General features: G+C 39.7%; 1 protein-coding gene across 11 annotated transcripts in view; it reads right to left on the reverse strand.

Annotated features, from left to right (window-relative positions):
- hoxb3a (homeobox B3a) overlaps nt 1–18,580 on the reverse strand; it is a 51,045-nt gene that overhangs the window by 5,673 nt on the left and 26,792 nt on the right. For 3 of the 11 annotated variants that reach the window (XM_051887910.1, XM_051887912.1, XM_051887911.1), the window contains exons 2-3: nt 17,483–17,686; nt 3,573–3,639 (exon numbers count right to left, since the gene is read on the reverse strand). The gene's annotated coding sequence lies outside the window, so the exon portion shown is untranslated. Of the gene's footprint in view, nt 1–523; nt 3,521–3,572; nt 3,640–4,355; nt 4,582–4,658; nt 5,363–5,467; nt 6,264–8,371; nt 8,705–8,737; nt 9,734–12,576; nt 12,761–17,482; nt 17,687–18,580 lie in introns of those variants that run through there. The other 8 variants (XM_051887913.1, XM_051887919.1, XM_051887915.1 and 5 more) reach the window with 8 other exon arrangements.

Raw genomic sequence — 18,580 nt, forward strand, 5'->3', positions numbered from 1 at the left:
TATGTAAATATTTAAAGGATAGCTTACCCCCCCACCCCCCCAAAAATATAATAAACAGTATTTCGATTAGAGACACCCACAGTCTTTGCATTGGGAATGAATAGGCCTTAAACGTGCAAATTCAATATCAAACGAAAACACACCTTGGTGCCAATCGAAGCATTTGCTGAAATCGTTTAAATCATTTGAATATTGCATACTGACGTTTAACCACGGCATTTTATTTGCTCGCATAAAAACACCACCTCTGGAAAATAAACGCACGCTTTCCTACCAAAGCATTTATGAAAACAAACATCCCCCAAAAATGATCTCCTTTGTTATGTAACAAAGCCAAAATGAGACTAGATGGCACAATCTTGGGTGCATTTATTCAGAGGTAGCGAAAGAAAGCTCCAGCTTCAGTGGAAGCTTAAAGCATTGTGAACTCTTCTTGAACCGCGTTTGGAGTCATACGGTCATAAATCACTAGGACACACATACCGCCATTCACAAACTGATAGCCTATTTCAGACCAGCTTACCTTAGCCTCTGACGAGAGACGCGCGGGTAGGCATCATATTTTCCACATTCGGCCACGCTGCAATCAATAAAAAAGCCCAAAGCTCATACCAGTTTCGATATTCCAGCCAGACAGCGCGCGTCAAACGCCGGGTATCTCGAGCACGGCTGCCCCGCGCCAGAGTGCGGGCGCTGCTGGACGATTCCCCTCGGCTCGCGAAAGGGGGAGACGGTCTAGCATGAAAGATCTGAGGTATGCGAGGGGGGCTGCAAATGGACAGGCAGCACTGCTCCTGGCCGCCCTGTCGACTGGTACGCCCTGCTCGCAGATAACAATGGCCTCAGATTTCGCCTTCAATCTCCCCTCGCCTTTTCCTCACGGTGCAAAATTGAACATCATAATCCGAGGTGGGCTCCCGACTCGCCGTAACATCTCCTCGTCTCATGTCGGGGCCCGGGGTCTGCTGATGTTATTTGCTCGTTTTGGCTAGGTTATTGTATGTAGTCAACACCAGGCCTTTCCATCTATTGGAAATAACGGAGCAGGCTGGATGTGAGAGGCTCAAGCGTTAATCCCCATCAAACAGCGTCACCAGTGAAAACTTATGCTAATTGCAGGCGCTCGGGACAAGATAAAGGTCTACAACGGAAGCTGAAGAGTTTTTTTCCCCGAGACTCTTTCACTTGTGTGTATAACTATTATCCTCTAGTAACATTGTTTAGCAGGCAACTATAGCAGAGAGGACCCATTTCTCGCTCCCTCTCTTACTCTACCGGTGTATATTAAATTACCAGGAAGTACGTTCTCAGCGCCAGCTTGCTTCTTGCTTAAGGCAGAAACAACATTCTATCTGTATTGTTAATATTTCATCACATCCCTGCCAACACACCCAACTAGTATAATAACTTATGCGCAAAATATAAAAACAATGAGGTGGGGGTGTAAGAACAAGAGAACAGACAACAGGCGGACTTGAAACCTGAGGGAGGGGTGTGAAAACAAATCACTAAAAAGAAAAAAGAAAGATTTTTTTTTTTTTTTTTTAATATTAAGAAGCTCTGTCGAGTCCTGGTCACACAAGTCCTGCGAGTATCATGGATGGCGCGTGCACGTTAAAAAATAGACGAAAGAGTGTCTTCTGTTTTTACTATAGGCTACATAATAACAAAAACATCAACATATCCTTTAAGGATGGAGGACAGAAGGAAGAAATACGATAGAGAAAAACGCGAAAAGGAAACGAGGACGAAAGCCGGCGCGAGAACAAAATGGAAAAAAGAAAAACACCAGGAAAGTGTTCAAGAGATATTGCTACTTCTCTCTCCTTAAGCCAAACACCACGTCTCCCTCTCTCTCTTACTCTCTCTCTCTCTATTTTTATTATTCAGGACACTACCCCCGTCGTTTATGGCTACGTAAGATTTATGACTTCCACCATACACAGGCAGCTGTAAACAGGCAACTTTAAAAAGATGCATTTCTTCTAGGTGCTTGAATAGAGAGCATCACCAACGGTGTGGGAGGAAGGCACAAGGCAAAAATGTAGGTGTCTGCAACTTTTTACTAAACGGCATTGTTCCTTATTTTGCAACCTTTGCTAAAAGGATCCAATGGGGAGCCACTTAAAAGGGCACTAATTAACTAATACGTGGGCTGAGGCTACGAAATGCAGAAAACACAATTTCTACTCTTCCATTTTGCCATCTTTCAGCTGTGATGTAAACATTAACAAACTGTTATTGTTCAGACAGTGGGTCAAATTCTGCAGTTCGGATTATGACATGCTGGTTTTCATGGACTGGGATTCATGTTGCTAATTTTCATAAAAAAGGACAGCATATTGAGCTGCGCGATGATGGATGTTACATTTCTCGTTCTTTTCCAATGGAATACCAAAAAAGACAACCACAGCCTCGGTGCATTATTTCCATGGATGTACATCTTGAGAAACCAGAAAAAAACTACACTTCCGGACATTCTATACCTCACCCGGATCCATGGATACTCGTTTTAAAAAATTAAAATCATGAGTTCGTTTAAAAAGATTTTAAGTCTATTGTATGTCTGTTTTGAAAAAGAAATTAAAGAGGTATTAAAATTGTACAATTATACAAACTATATTTTATTTGCAGCTGTATGAATGTATCAGTGTATCAGTTTCAGTCAATATTTAGAGAGAAAATTGTTACGTTAATAGAAGAGTGGTCTTTAAAAAAACAATGGCATGAATGAAAATATATATATATTTTCAGATTGCTATGCCCCTGAAATTAATAAATGGCATACAACAAGACAGCAAATAGCTCTAGTAGCCTTTTGGCAAAACAATTAATGCGCTGCTGTTAATGTTGTTGTTTGGATGTTTATTTACATAGAAAAAAAACATGTTGTGAGTGTTATTCTAGCGTGGGACTTACTGTGAGTTGCGAGTCACCGTTTGCTAAGCAATTATTTAACGTGTCAAACGATTTCTCAAAGACTCTGCAAATAAATGTTACGCATGAGCAGCCCCAAAAATAAAACAGCACGTAATCACCATCCCAATCCCTATACTACTATATCACTGTACATATACAGTTTTCTGTCTCAATCAGACATGAACTGCGTTTTTCCCACAGTCGCAACATTCTATACATTAAAAAAAAAAAAAAAAACACATGCAACACACTCGAAATGCGCATCTATCAATATAGCAAATAGCATAGGGGCCTGCAAAAGTTCTCGAGATTTGTTTCCCCCATATGCATCGGTATAATTGCCATCAAAATTGTTCATTATATGCATTCAAACATGCATTTGTATGCTACTGCATTACTTGCTATTTTAGCTAAAGTCCTGATGTTGCATTGTATGAAAAATGTTTTGAAATTAAAATATTTTAATAAACCATGCATATTTACAAATTTGTTTTATTCTTTGAATCAGTAGAAATATAAATTCAGATTTTATAATAATACAAATTTAAAAAAAAAAAAATCGAAATTCATTGAGGAAAAAAAAGTATCTTCCCCAAACACATTACCAGAGGGTATAAATCACTGTCAAACTCAAAAAAGATTGAATCACTTACCGAGATATTGTCCTTTATCACTTCTAGATTTTATGCAAGGATACAACTTCTTGATAACGAGAAGGAACTGTAAGAAGAGAAACAGAAAAAAGAGAGATGCAATCAAAACGGGGTCGCCAAAAATCCAATAGAGAACATCAGACCTCATGTAGAGAAATTGACCTCGAAGACAATTTGATGGTTGGCCACTGTTGACCGACATGTTAACCTTAAATTATGTTCGGGAATACAGAGAGAAATTCGAGGCCAACGAAAATGTTTACGCTGTATCCCAAAGTCCCTTACTTCTATTGATTTTCAACATGTATTGAATTAAGCATGATATTTCTAATCATTTAAAACAAACCTTTGGCCTTCCTAACGGATTTACTGACAGCAGTAATGGTATTTTTAAAATCAAAACGATTCATTCTCAAAACCATACATGCGCCCTTATTTAAACACTAAAAACAAAAAACAAATATACAAATATGAATAAAGGAATAAAAACGTGATACTGGAAATCTGTAGTTAAATAGCATCTTTCGTCAATGTTAACAGCATAACAAGCTCTGGCCTTGTTATAAAGAATGGCCTACTTTTCTGTTCTGCAATATTATGCAATAATATTATGTTATAGCCTAGTTATATAACATCCCCAGACAATTGACATAATAATAATAATAATAAACATTTAAAATACAATCATCATAAACAAATTACAAAACAGATTGAAAATAATTAAATATAACAAGCGACAACGTTCGGCCGACCATTGATAAAACCAAGAAGCGCGAGCCCCACCATTCTGGTATAAAATCCGCCCATAAACTTGATAAACACAGCCCTTAATCCAAACGGGTGCCCTGGAGGACCGAAAATGGATATATATACAGTAGGCGATGGCCTGAACAGAAATGGAATGAAATGGCCTTGCTGGTCTGCATAGCAGCGCTTATTAAAAGTGGAATAAAAACGTTGGACGGTTTCGTTCGCCGGCTCGTGACAGCTACCCCAAACACATAAATCAAAACGAGGATTCCCCCGACCTCCCCGACTCTGCGGCCTACAGCGCTATAAAGTTATTTATTGCATCCCCGCACTTACGCACGCCGTTGGCTCGATTCCATTCCCAGCACCCGGGCCCGTTTCTACCGCTGTCCGGGTATTTTTGGGTCGATTCGTCCCCGGTAACACGCCAGCGACCCGCAGCCTTGCTGGACTAACCTAAAGTTACCTATAAAGTGAAGGGTGCTCGTGCCCCAGCAAGCAGGAACGCTGCTGCTCTCAGAACAAAGGGAGGAGGCAGCTCCCAGCCAGAAGAGCTGATGAGCCAATTTTTAGTGAGGAAAATGGAAGAGAAAGCAACCAGAGAGCAACGGCTTAGCCGAACCAGAACCAGCTTCTCCTCTGCTGCACGGAAAGCGTTTTAGTAGGGTATAATTATTGTTCAGGCTATCGAAGGCTCGGAAAGAAAACAACAGCCGGATTCACGTGCGCTCATTACTGCGGACTTTGCAACAAAGGGCTCCTGCATCATTTATATAAATGCATATTAAGTGGATGCACGGGCAGTGGGAGATTGTGTTCGGTTTGTCAGACCGTTTAAATAAAGCTACTCTCACACTCTGCATAGTTCACACTGTGAACTCATTTGCACCCTTGTCTGCTCACTTACAAAACAGTTATGCTACATTTTTAACTTTATTATCCCCCTCACCCTTGGATATTGCATCACCCCTTTGTATGGCCGTAGCCATCTGTAATATAGTTCTTCGTTTCAAAAATATATGCAACACGTATGTAGGAACATGGGAGAGCAAAACACCCGAAACTAAAAGAGGCGCGCGGCGTGGCTTTGACAGATTGGCACTGGGTTTGCAGCTTGACCTTTCCGTGGAGGTGCGATAACTCACCAGATTAATGATCAGTCAGAGGTACTTTGGAATCCCCTTGTAATGTCTTATATTTATGCATTAATCTCCCGTCCTGTACGTCCACAGGCTCTTGAGAAGCACGTATGGCACCTTCTGGAAGTCAGCGCAAAGCCGACCTCATCCCATTTGTTGTGTAATTTACCAGGCGGTTGTGAACTGGCTATTTAGTAGTGACTGGGCGATACCATAAGGGCCCTCTTCCCAAATCCAAATCCAAATCGCTCACGTGACACGCATGCGTCAGAACGTCTTTTAAAGTCTTTCCCTAGTCTAATAAATCCAAAAATAGAAAATATGCATTCTCACTCATAATCCAATCAATCGCAATTAATGACTTCTGCCCCCTTTTCTCGAGTGCCACCCAGCAAAAAACACTGACATCGCCTCCCCATCACAGAAATGTTGAGCTTTCATCAAGTCCGTTCGTTGGATTCCAGTGCTTTGAAAAGTAATGAGCTCGAACGCTTAGCATACCCAAATGCCGAGAGAGGAGGCTGTTTTAAGCTGGGAGCGGCTAGATATGTCTTCTTTTCTCTTGCAGCCTGGCGGATGACATCCAACTTTCAACACCACAAACTTCAGTGTGAGGCCGCTGGATACGTTAGGCCTTCTGTGGCCAATCTTTGAACGATTAAAGGCGTTTCTGCTCTCTCAGGCTGTGTGAATGGGCAGGGGGCTTGGTTTCTGACACCCACGCATATAGCATCAGCTAAAGATTTCTCGTTCGCCTTACTGACCTGTGCGCAATGCTCACAACAAAGACGCTCAACTGGAAGAACTTTTCCTCATATGCGAATTAATCATTATTTATTGCTCTGGAATGGGGTCAGGTGGTTTTCTTTGTGTAAATGTTATGTCTGCACTACTTAATCATATATTGTTTGATTGACTCTAAAGCTTTACCTTGATGAAAATATCGTCCAAGTGGACTTACTGGTAAGACTAACTAAACGAAACTGCAAACCTGAAGATTATGCATTACTGCGCAACGCCCTGTAACCCTTCATGCTCTAAGAGTACTCATTCAGATGGTCTTATATAAAAGTCAAACTTTCAGCTATTCGACCACGAAGTTAATTTTTAAGGACCATCTGTGCATAGGGTGGATAATGTTTAACTTTTTTTGAATGAAGACACTGACTGAGGAAGAGACAGGGTCTTTGGGTCAACCAAGGCCCATGCCCCCAGGGTCCCCAAAACTGCCAACTTCACAAATCTGACAAATGAGCAGAGAAAATAAAATGCACCCTGTTAGAAGTGAAACAGCGGTTGGATCTGATTTTAACTTTAAGAGTAAAAGATATGTTAAATCAGTCATTGAATGATTTATTTTGTGGTCTCTGTTTAAATAGGCGCTACATAACTCCACACACCACTGCAGCTATTGGTGCCCATGAAAATCACAGACTGTGATAATTATGACAGCAATAAACTATTCTGAGACTGGAAAATATAAAAAAAAAAAAAAAAAGCTTTATGCCCTAGTTGACAGTCGCACTGTTCTTTAAATTGCTCTCTCTTACTGGTCCTCTCTCTTTACTGTCAGTGATTTATGATAAAATCAATTAAATTATATCCACTTAGAGTTTTGTGGTTTTATTCAGACCTGTACGCTAGTTCACGGAAACCGCTGGTCACAATTTCTCTTTTGGGCTAACGACCATCAAGACAACAACAAAACCAAAAGTAGTACTTAGAGAAGAGATTTTTCAAAATGTGTCAGAACGCGCAGATTGACTCAGAGGGCTGATTTTTGAGCTTGTAGAACATTTTGATGCATATTTCTGCAAGTGACAATGTAGTTTTTACTTGTTTAATGTCAAACATTTGTGTTAGAACCTTTAAGTGATTTATAGTCAACTGTTGTCAACATTTAATTATATTATGTCCTCGTCCTAGGCTATATACAATAGCAAATTTCTCTCATCTTAATTGAATAATTCATTAAAAGGACAAACCACATAATAGACAAAAGTGTTACGTTTTATGCAATAGATATTTTTGAAATGACCATATATATATATATATATATATATATATATAAAACAAATAAAATATATATACATTTTTCACATATATTTAAACTTAATCGCCTCTGCATTGATGAAAGACGCACATTTGTTATAACTACACCGTTTATGAATAGTAAAATGCTACTAAGCTATTCAAGCATGAAAATTCTTTGTTGTTGGGTTTTCTCTATAAAAAGTACATGTTTAAACGACCAAGGAGCAAGGAACACAGAAGAGACATTATGTTTCAATATAGCCGTCTACCTTGAGGCCACATTTGAATTATTAGCCGCTCTTCTATTACCTTTGACAGCTTGCGCCTACTGTAGACTTTAGGAACACCAGTCGTTTTACAAGCAGCAAAATTGTAAAATAATAACAAGAATAAATGGCTATAAGGCCATTTTGGGATACCTGTGGCGCGTTCAGTGGAGAGCAAAGCAAAGGTCGAAATTAGGAGCTGTTAGTAGAATAAGCAGCCCTCTATTTAGGTCATAAATCTGTCTTCTTTCTGCAGTTTCAGACCTCTGCGCGAATCTCCACACTTTTCCAATCAGTAAGAATTTGAGAAATTAGTCTGATGAAAGAAAATGAATAAAGAAAAAAAAAAGAACGTTACAGAACCAAGAGTAATAAAAGAAATGTAGTGAGGTATGAATGGAATCAGCCAACTTTTAGCCCTCATCGGTTACCAATTTGAAGGCAAGTGTCTTCGGTTATTTGAAAACAAAGAAAGAAGTTTTCGAAGTCGGGCACACCCAGGGATGACTCTAGGTCACACAACGGATAATTAATGACTTGTCGGCAGAAGAGCTCGGAACACAAGGAAGAGTCCAGGCATGCGGCATCATTCGAAGCTTGCAAATCTTACCTGACATCCAGCATTCCTCCCGGTATCTCCGCCGAAGATGGGCCTTTGATTTTGGAATATTTATGCAAAACGACGGAACAGATTGGCTGCCATGAAAGGATTGTTTTATAGATTTGAAATAATTGTTGTTCGATGCGAGAAGGTAACGTTTTATAGCTTCCTTATCGATTTAAACGGTTACATAAAACAATAAAATTAGGCTACTTCGTGGATCACAGCGTTCATAGGCGTGTTGGGAACTGCTAATGCGCGCACAACTCCACTCAGGCGTCCACGATCCCAATACTCCGGGAGCTCAGCGTTTTTCCTTCAGCCGAACCCCAGGCTTTGAGTCTTAGCGTGTGACTGCTCTGGAGCACCACTCACCAGCAGGCGAAAGATTCCACCTCTAGCCTCAAGCTGTCTGATTGCCTCTCGCTGCTTGCGCGGAGCAGGGTGGATTGACACGGTGAACTAGTGAACCAGTGGACTGACAGGACACACAGGGTGGAGAAGCCAACGGGGTTCGTTTGTCCAATAGGGGACTGCACGGCTACGGGGCCAACACATGGGCCATATGGTTATTGCAACCTGCAGGCTTCGGCAAGGGCGAACACGGTCAACCTCATTCCGATAATTGTTCCCTTTCCTGTCGACATCCAACACGTTTCTTGTCTCCTTTTTTATTTTAAGGGAATGATGCCAAATTCCAGTAGATATAAAAGGCGTTATAGGCTACTTGCTATTTTCTTGAGTTTACAAAAAAGCTCTTGCAGTATTTCATCTGGTAGGTCTGGCTTCAGTCGATTTTGCTTTGCTAGCTTTGCTCAAATGCCTATTTCCTGCATTCACTAGCCTTACATTGCAAACCTCCAAGTTAAGTCACTGCACTTGGCTTTCGTTCTTCGAGGCTTTTGTGTGCTAGGTTGTACACTACCCACGCAGAGATAGCAGAAAACAACAGGCGCGTGCGCTCATACACACACACACACACACACACGCAGCAGACATAGACGGAAGTTCAATTATAACTATTTAAAAGTGTGATGATAATATCCATGCTATTCTTAGCCACTGCATAAAAAGGCAGACGCTGGCTCGAACATTTCCGGCTGAATTCTCTTATCGCGCTCCCCCATGCTCCTCAAATGGATGAAAATCCCGCGTGTAGCCTCTGGATAGCGTTTCTCTGCTCATTTTTCATGTGCTTTCAATCGTTGCTCTGTGTAGACCGTTATGAATTAGAGAGAGGTTTGATATTGATTTATTTCCAAATGGGTAATTATTCGTGCATTAGGAGACAGGGGAAACACCTGGAAAACTCACCTAAGCTAACATAAAATAAATCGTGGCAACGTACAACTGCTACTGCTGTGCTAATAAAATGACGAATCCAATGAAAGACAAAATGACTTAAAGATTCAGTATGGGACCAAAAACATGATTGCATATAGCCACCATGCTTAGTGATTGTTGAATGTCCAACGATCATAGCTGCATACTGGCTATGATCGTTTAGTGATAGCGAATACACAACTATAATCGTTGAACATCAAACTATGATCGTTTAGTGGTGCAAATACACTACATTCATTTTATGTATTTTTATTTACTGCACATATCTAGTATTCCACAGAAAACTGGGTGGTTTATCTAACTTAGACATGCCGAAGTTTCTTAATAATAATAATAATAATAATAATTATTATTATTATTATTATTATGCCTGCTCTATCTATCAAATGTGGTAATGTTTGTTTTAAATACGTCAAAATGATAGAAGGTTTGAAGATTAGATAGCGAAACAGCAGCTTAGTTTATATATCGCTCCATCTTGTTAGTGTACATTTGGATGCAATAAGAGGACAATATGGCCGACATCCAATCCAAAGACTGAGGAAACTCGCTAGTGATGAACTATCGGAATACTGTCTGATAAACAAGAGAAAAAAAAGACTAACAAACATTAAATTCTCCCGTCATACACACAGACCTATCCAGTATCAGAATGCATAATAAATTGATATATAATTATCTAGATTTTCTTTCTTTATGGGCATTTAAATGGCTTTATTCCACGATTTTAATGCTGACATTTGCATTACTTGTAATCTTTACGGCTGGCATATTAAGATTTAAAATGTAGCATTTTTAGTAGGCTATTAGTGTTAATATATTAGTGTTTTAATCGATACCAATTAAATATACAAAATATATATTTGGTTACATAAATATTATTTAATCTATATCACTGACACTTTTGTGATACACTTAACCGTATAACTACACTTGAACACATTTTTTACAAAGATATGGGGACTCTTAATGTCTATCCAAACTGACTGGCATTTTGAATCATTTATTCAACCTCGGCTGTCACTAAACACGTGAAATCAGATATGAGATCCGCCTGGCGAGTCCCTGCACGAAAAAAATGTCCCATCTTTTCGCCCCCTGCGCATCCTCCAAAATGAGCTCGGATATTGTTTTTGACACAGCGCCGGGCAACAAGGAGCGCTGCTGGAATTATACATTTTGATGGTGCTCGCCATGCCGGTGTGCCCATTAATATTTGATAGGAGCCAAGGAGTTATTCTAATTTTGCTACACAAAGGTTTGTACTAGGTGGAAAGGAGGTGAATAAAACAGTTGCGATGCTATTAAGCAAAGGGGCAAAGCATCCCAGAACTCCATTATTATTATTATTATTATTATTATTATTATTCCTCCTGCTGATCAGTTATTGCTGTTAGCAGTAACAATAACAGTTATCTTTTTATTTTTATTTTTTACCTTAAGATCATAGATTATAATGTGTGTGTGTTTTTTATGTTTGTGTGAATAAAATAATAAAGATCGATTAACCTCTTTGTTTGTGGACGTTTTCTTCAGCGGCGCATGTGCATTACACAATTATTGCCATCTCTACGAAATAACATTAACACGTCATAAACAAGATTTACTACAGGTAAAGTCGCTCACTTGACAAGCCTCCTCCTCGTGCACAGATAAGGAGGGGGGAATCCAGTTCAAATAGCATGCCAGCCAATGAGGCAGATTTCTGTGTTATTCTTTCAGTTTTCACAGTATTGAAATCACTTGTAGAAAAAAATAGACTTGACTAAACTGGATGTTGAAAGCCTTCTGTAACTGAAGTAAATCGGAAAGCCTTATCCTAAATCAGGCAATGTCATTCTATTAGCCTAAGTTTGTCCCACATAAAAAAGAAAATCAGGAAAAAAACCCGATCTTCTTTGTGTCAGTGACCCTGTTTTAGCTTAAAGGCAATTCAAACTCTGTCAGTGTTCTAGTTAAGAATAAACTAAAGCAGTAGCTGCCCCTTTCTGCTCAGTAGTAAGTACTCCAATTAGGTTTTTACACCATGAAGAAAAACAGCTGCAGTCCAGGTATGAGACCCCTGGCTATGAGTTTCCTGGCGGGCGCGGACACTTTTATGAGATTTACAAGGCGACGAGGCGTTCCCGTTTTGCCAAATTTAAACAAATCTTCCCTTAATTGGTAATTGCATATTCAGTAACTCAAGACCTGCAGCTACTTCATATTAGTCGCTGATCCATTGTCGTAAATCGTTGGCGATAATCAACTTGGGGGGCTTAAAGATGAGGGAAGAGGGCGAAAGCGAAGGGTTCGCGGGCCGTTTTCGAATCAGAAGTCGGCGAGCCTAAACGGTAATCCGGGGAATCTCTTCCTCGTTCCCGCATATCGTCGCTCGCCCATCATTTTCAAAGAGAAATGATTTATCGCGCAGACGGCCATAAACAACACAACTCCCTCACAAATACACAATGGCAGCCCCGCTGCCGCTGACACACATATCACTATAAATCAAGCGAAGTAGCTGGCTGAAAAGACGGTACAGAGAGTGAGAGAGAGAGGGACATGCAAAGGAAGGGAGAAAGATGGTTTATGTGGGACGGTGAGGAAAAGAAGAGAAACACGCTGCTTTTCAAAATATATATGTAGTGATATGAATGGAGCACGGTGTAATGCAATGACATGTAGCATCACTCCTGTTGGCAGCTGAATTCAAACGATGGAATGGGTTTGTGAGACATACATGCATGATGACAAGGGATGGCGAGGATGAGTATTTCTGGACGATATTTACCACAACACCACAAAACAGCAAATAAATGCAAGGAGTCGGGTAAGCCTGGAACGTGGCGGCGGTCGAAGTGGCGTTCCCCGTTTCCTCGTATACTCACAAGCTTCGCACGGTGAGACGCTCCCCCGTCCAAATTTGTTTTATTGCAGCCTCCGTGAGGGTCTCTGCCTGTGCTTTTTTTCGCTCCGCTATAGGGCTTGTTTTTAAAAGGACAGTTGAATTTCACGTCAGACACTAGGAGACCATGTCTGCGATATTCCTGACGAATACATATCTATTCTGCAACCACTGCATTAATTATTTAATGAATCACGTGACCAGGAGGGGGATGGGGGCACCACGGCTTGCACGCTCGCGGGATTACTATGACCCAACACTCCACAGCTACACTACATGCTGTTCTGTTCTTTTTATTCGTAAAATGAAATTCTTCATACTATTCAGGACAAGGTAAAAGAAAAAGTTTGTTATGGTACGGACGTATATGTGGTGAACGGTTACCTATATGGTAGACATGGATAATGATAATGGGTAAATTTTTAAGTGGTATAAGTTTTCTGTCTTGTATAACGCCTAGGTATTTTATTACGGACATTTTTATTAAAATGTTTGTTTTGAATTCAGATTAGTTCCGTATTTAATTATGTTCCTATGAAACAGCTTACTTTTGTAATCAGCATTTTATATTTCATTTAGTTTTTCCTGTTTTGCAGCAATATGCAAGTCCAATTATTGTCTTTAGTGTTATATTGATGTCTTGCTTTATTTCTTTGTAACACTACTTTGAATATGCATTAAAATAATGATAAATAACAAAGAGACTCTCTCTCTCTCTCTCTGTGAAGAAATTCTTACGATAACAAGCACTCTGATGAATGGCTGTTGGCATTACAACTGATATCACATACCCAATTTTCATCACTGATTCTTTGCCAGCTTATTTAACACTACAACCACGCGTTTGACATTTTATCGAAATTAAGTCATTTTAAACATTTTCAATGCTGAGAGCACCTTTGTAACAAGTTAGTAGATTTATAGATGGTTGATTTAGCTCAAATTTGCCTACGTTTAACTATCAAACTGTTTATTTTTATTATTTTTTTTAGTATTCTCTGGAATTGTTAGGCTGTGCAAAGACAGGTAACATGCGACAGATAAAGGAGAAAAAAAGTCTCTTGTGGAGATCCTGCCGCGAGCTCCAAGCAACAATGGTAGGGATGCCCTTCTGCACAGCGCTGAGGCAAAACGGAAACAATAGACCTGGGGCTGAGTCAAAAGAAACGGAGCAGTACAGAGACTTTGAAGGTCAAACAATAGCCTGACTTGCTGTGTGCTTCGAAGAAGTCTAGCAAAGAATCTGCAGCGTCTTTTCTACAGCTAATATCAGTCAAAACAGCTCGAAGGAACGAATAAAACGCGCGATTAAAGTGTAGCCAGCAGTGTAGCCATGGTTTTATCAAATGCAATTAGACTATTTGCCAAAGAAGGTGAATGCAATAAAGATAAGCTTTGTGTGCAATTGAATCTCTGCAATTTTCTTCGCCAGTGTGCAATTGAATCCATGCATTTTCTGAATTTTCATTGCGAATGCAAGAGCTGTGGCGGTGTAAATACAAACAAATACATAGGATGAACTAGGCAATATGTGAATTACATCAATGGTAACATTAAAGCACCACTGTCTATCAAGATTAAAGCATATGTGCCTATGCGTTTACTGCTGTGAAAGAATGAAAGGAAATTGTGTGATTCAAAAATAGATAACGATTGCACATGTGCTGCAATGCTTTTGAAATATGGGACTTTGTTATAAATAAATCATGATACATCTTTCAGGTTTATATAAAAAACTACGGATCATTTTGTTTGGTCAGTATTTCAGTATTTAATTCTAAATAAATTTTGGAAATGGCTAATTCTCACACAAGAGAAAAAAAAAAAGCCTAATAATAAAAATCATTCAAAAGTACTCGATTGTTTTGTTCTCGCATGTCTTTAAATTATTCTAGGGCAATGATTAGAGTTAACATTTCATTAGGTGGTCAAATAATCTAAAATTAAAACGAAATAACTGTAGAAAAAAGAAAGAAAAGAAACAGAATCATTTAAAAAGTTCAAATGAACGTTTAAAAATGGAATAGCAATTATATTAAAATTACATTATAATTAAAACCAGTCTAGCTTTTTACAATTGCAGGTAACTACATTCACCTTATTAGATGTAGCTAATATTTACTAAACGTGCATAAGCAAGACCAACAATAATGATAATAAAACAACCGGTTTATTATTATTATTATTATTATTATTATTATAGAAAGAGAGAGATTATAAAGAGAAATCAGTCAATGAATATTCCAGATTTTGCAGGCGCTTAAGTAAACAGAACGTTTGGCTAAAGGCTAGGTTTATACAGAGCGGCGGCGATTGATTTACGGCACTGAGCATACCCTCTTTTATTGGGGACTGTAAATCTGTCAAAAGCGGCAGAACGCGTAGTGCCTTTTAAAAAATTATATTCTTTGATAGAGAGACTCGCAGGACAGCGGCTTGTTGAGGTCACCATGTGCATTTTCCAGGTGTCAGGATTGTTTGTTTTTTTCTGCAACCTGAATTAATCCGAATTAATTTGGATTAACCCAAATAGTGTATTAAATGTATCGTTATTATTAGTATCATTATTATTATTATCATCAATAACTATACATATAAATATATAAATATATATATATATATATATATATATATATATATATATCACGTGCTATCAGCGAACTTAATTATTGTAACAGTAATATGTGGTAGGAATCGCTGCACCATGTGCGCGAGCTGTTAGTTGCACATTAATTGAGAAGTCACGTTTTCAGAAGCAAAGAGTAACAAATAAAGCACCTGAATATTCCTCTTTAGTGAGCTAACTCATTATTCTTCGCTATCTCAGGAAATAATGGAATCTGTATCGCAGCAACCATTCAGTTAGTTAAATATTAATATCGAATGAAGAGGAGCCCAGTTGGAGAGATACGGAAAGTTAAAGAAATAAATGCACCCGTAATCTGCATTTTTCAAAACAAGAGATTAAACATATTTACTAAATAGTTGTAGTAGGCCATGTGTAGATGGAGCTGGATAATATTACAGTAATATTGATGAAATAGTAGATTAGTAATGCGGTAGAAAAGGGAGGGGTTGCGTTTTGCTGGCAGTGTTAACAATGGTGATTTGCCTTACTTAATATGTGTCTCTTTAAAACACACACACACACACAAACGCACGCGCGCGCACGCACGCACACAGGCTCTCAGCCCAGGCCCACAAAGCTGGCGCGCGCGGGCCATATATCTCTGTGACTATGCGGTGCTGACCTCCGCTCCGCGGCTTTTCACAATAATAATTCAGCAATGCGCGAGGGCTATTTGTTTCGCAATTAGCGGCGTGAGCTAAAACAGGCACCACACCATCACATCAGCGTTACAAGGCCAAGCGGCGAGCTTTCCAGCAAACCTTGAAGGAGGGAGTGGAGACCAGAACAAGGAGAGCAAGAAGGAGGGGGCATACATGATACAATGCGAGGCGTTGTCACACAAAATAGCCGTCATATTTCTGGAGCGGAAGGCCCTCTTGGCCTCCCTCACAGTATACAGCTACTGAAATACATATAAAGGAAATCGTAAAGTAATCTCGGCGTGTATATTCTGCGTGTCTTGACACGCATGGTGACTATTCGGGCATTTCTCAAGTGGTTCAAACCAAAAGACTGGAGATGTTTAAGGATGGGTCTCTGCAAGGCCACGACTGTTGTTGTTTTAAGGGCCCCCGATAGTTTACTAGACTGTCTGAGGGAAGAGATAGCACGGTGCCCTCGGGTTACAGTGCCCCGGCCGCGCTGTTATGACAAACTCGCCCTAGGGCTTTGTCGACCATGTAACACGTAGCGCTGTCCTGTCCGCGCCGGGTCAAGGGTTTCAGAAGGGTCAGTCTGAGCCTTCGCAACAGACCTAATCGGTCAGAAAAACGTGTCCTCTAGTTGAACCCATTGCTGCCATTCTGCCTGCTGCAAGAATCGATTTTTTTTTCTGTCATCCCTCAACTTCCCTCAATATCGGTTTCTATATTTTTGTCTTTTTTTGCCACGCTTCATGCCACACAGGTCCGCAGAGGGAGGCGAAAGCCGTAAACCAGAACCACTGGCCTTTTCTCCAATACGCACAAGAGATTGATTTGCAGGGGTTAAATGGCGGTGAGCCCGTATCAGAGCATTCGTGCTCATCTAAGCACACAACATGCAATTGAAGCAATTTGCTACAAGTCGTTTGTTTTAGGCAAATAGTTGCTCTCGAGACATTCTCTTTGGTGCTTTTCATTCCTGTCTGACCAGCAGAGCATCGAATAATTTATTCTCGAGACCGGCCGCTTTGCACCTGTGGCCACCCAAGCTCTCTGATGGAATAAAAAGGCTTTTTTAAGGTGGGGAAACACATACACACAATCAAATAATATGATATGCAAAAGAAATAAAGTGGCATTAACAACAGCCATTAGGGCAACGTGTCATATTCGCAGCTGATAGATGTCTTACATATTGCATATGCAGATATTGCTCACAAGTATATATGGCGTACTGCAACTCATGCATATTCACAGTGTTGATGGAAGACAGATGCGCGTTCACGCGCACAGGAACGAACAAACAGACGCTGACGTGCACATTCGATTTTTTTCTCTCGATACCACTTCAGAATCAACACCCACAAATACACCATCTAACATTTCCACAGATGTGTTGCTCAAAAGCGAAAAGGAAAACATGCTACCACTTTAGTTGTGATGGTACACACCTAGAAGTTATCACAAACACACGACAGCCGGTTCCCAAACGCTACCCTTTCTGTCAAAGCAGCCATAAAATCCATCCGTGGCACAACACGACAAATGTGCCTCTGCTACCCAACTGTGAGAAGGCCATAAAGTAATAAAACTCAAATAAAACAAAAGTACTGTACCTTGAACGCTGCCATCTCTCGCCCTGCGAAGATTCTCACTCGCGCTAACATTTTCAAGAGATTCTTCATGGGACATCCCTCGCCAAAAAAGTTTTCTTGTGGCATGACTTGGTGAATAGAAGATGGTAGAGAAGGGAGGGGGGATGTCTTCAAGTGCCCTTCAAGATTTCACTCCCCTCCTAGCAGAAGGTCCGAGCAGTTGTGCTGCCGAATGACAATAGGAAAGAAGACTTGTTTAAAGAGAAGCGGTGATTAATGATTTTTCTGTATAATTCTCACATTTTTCTTTAGGCTTCTGTCTGCAAATAATAGCGGTGAACTTTTGAGGCCCTCAAAAGAAATCTGTTCACTCCTATTCAAACCAATGTGGCAGAAAGGTTTTTTTTTTTTTTCCTAAAAAAAAAATAAATAAATAAAATATGTGTGACAACAATAGCATTCCAAGGTCTATACAGATGCCACACGCAAATGCATCCATTTAAATTCTAGAGTACCTTTTGAAGAGAGACACATTTAAAAATACATCTCACTTTGGAAGTAAGATTCAAGTCTAAATCACAAAATGGGTGTATGTAGATATAGATATATAATATATATAAGGTTTATTTATAGCTGTGTTAAGTATTTATGCCACTCTATTAGCTCTCAAAAAATTGAAGAAAATTTTGCACATTTAACAATTTTAACTATAGAGAGTGGACCTGATATGGTTTTACTGCCTCACATTTTTACTTTTTGAAGTGTTTGACGTTATGTCCAGACAGCATTTTTTATAAATAAAAGGGAGAAAACAGACAAATGGCTTTAGTGGGCTGTGTGGCGAAAAGGCCTCTCTGATATCAACAAGCAAGTAATAGAAAATCTTCACGGTGCCACGGAATGCTAGCAGACCAATTTAAGGCCATACTTTTGTGTAAAGTTCAACGCCAGCAAACGGAATGTTATTTTCTCCGGCTCTATATTTTCAATACCTGCTCTGAGAAAAGAAAATGAAAATTAATACAAGGGCTGCGCCTTCCAAAAGAAGCCATTTGTCTTCTTGATTATCTATTTGGTTGTCAGGGTTTGAGCTATGGCACCGACCCGCTCCTTTGTAAT

This window comes from Ctenopharyngodon idella, chromosome 3, assembly GCF_019924925.1.
Source record: "Ctenopharyngodon idella isolate HZGC_01 chromosome 3, HZGC01, whole genome shotgun sequence".
NCBI classification, from domain to species: Eukaryota; Metazoa; Chordata; class Actinopteri; order Cypriniformes; family Xenocyprididae; genus Ctenopharyngodon; species Ctenopharyngodon idella.